This window comes from Octopus sinensis, linkage group LG4 (assembly GCF_006345805.1).
Source record: "Octopus sinensis linkage group LG4, ASM634580v1, whole genome shotgun sequence".
Taxonomy (NCBI): domain Eukaryota; kingdom Metazoa; phylum Mollusca; class Cephalopoda; order Octopoda; family Octopodidae; genus Octopus; species Octopus sinensis.
In genome coordinates, this window is record NC_043000.1 from 5,664,030 (window position 1) to 5,665,633 (window position 1,604).

The following is a 1,604-nucleotide window of genomic DNA, read 5'->3' on the forward strand; positions in this document are numbered from 1 at the left end:
CAGCCACTCCTGCGCCTAACACTTTCTAACACTTATTTGAACGAAATACGAGCATGTCATTACACATGCGCACACACACACACATTTAACATGCCTCTGCATAGGCACACGTCATTTGATGGTCGTTGACTTGCCCGAGTTCATTGCTGTTTGACAAGTATTGTTTTGCACCATGCGATGCGTCTAAAAACCTCCGTCCTCACGCAAGCAAGCTTGTTGGCGGTTACCCGACTTAATCGCCGACGGTTCATTCAGTCATCTAACAAATTGCACTGGATCGCATGTTCTCAGTAGCATTGTGTGTATGTGTGTAGGTGTGCGTGTGTGCGCGCGACTGTACTTGCGTGTATATGTTCGTGTGTGTGTATGTGTGTATCTTCGTTTATATCTTTTTATTGGTTTCAGTCATTAGACTGCGACCGTGCTAAGACACCAGTTGTCAAGCAGTGGTGAGGGACAAACAGATACAAACACGCACACACACACGCACACATACATACATACATACATACACACATACATACATACATACATAGACACGCACACACAAACACACATACACACATATGCATGCATACATACATAGACACGCACACACACTCACATACGACAGGATTCTTCGAGGTTCCATCAACCAAATCCATTCACAAGGCTTTGGCCGGCCCGTGGCCAGGACAGAACCTGAAACCATGTGGTAGGGAAGCAAGCCTTTTACCACACGAATATATTTTTGTGTGTGTGTGTGTACTCAACTCATAAAGAGTACACATATTTTTCAGCGGCTGTAATTTACATAAGTCATTCAAAGGCCGAGAGTTTCATGTGTGTGATACAGAAAACTCCCGGCACTTGAATCCCATCATTGACAACACTTAAACACTTTACCTGCCTCATTCATACATCTCTTTATAAGTGAAATTGATTTAGCTGTCACCACCTACTTATTTCTCAATCGTGTTTTAAATCCCCTACTTTGAATGTGTTTGAGAGTAACGATATGACATAGCAAACTACGAATAGATATATCCCACTTTAGAGCTGAAAGTTTTTGCTCATAACATTGACTCCTTAATTCTGCCGCACTGATGGAAGCACTCCGTCGGTTACGACGACGAGGGTTCCGGTTGATCCGAATCAACGGAACAGCCTGCTCGTGAAATTAACGTGTAAGTGGCTGAGCACTCCACAGACACTAGTTCTCGGGGATATTCAGCGTGACACAGAGAGTGACAAGGCCGGCCCTTTGAAATACAGGTACAACAGAAACAGGAAGTAAGAGTGAGAGAAAGTTGTGGTGAAAGAGTACAGCAGGGATCACCACCATCCCCTGCCGGAGCCTCGTGGAGCTTTAGGTGTTTTCGCTCAATAAACACTCACAACGCCCGGTCTGGGAATGGAAACCGCGATCCTATGACCGCGAGTCCGCTGCCCTAACCACTGGGCCATTGCACCTCCTCTGCCGCACTAACTTGATGCAGAAACAGTGCAATGTCAGTTTTAATATTCATTTTTATCAGCTGTCAACGAGAAGTAAAGGGACTTGCTGAACGACACTCACCTCTCACTGACTAAGAATCAGACGCACAACCTTAAGGTCTGAAAGC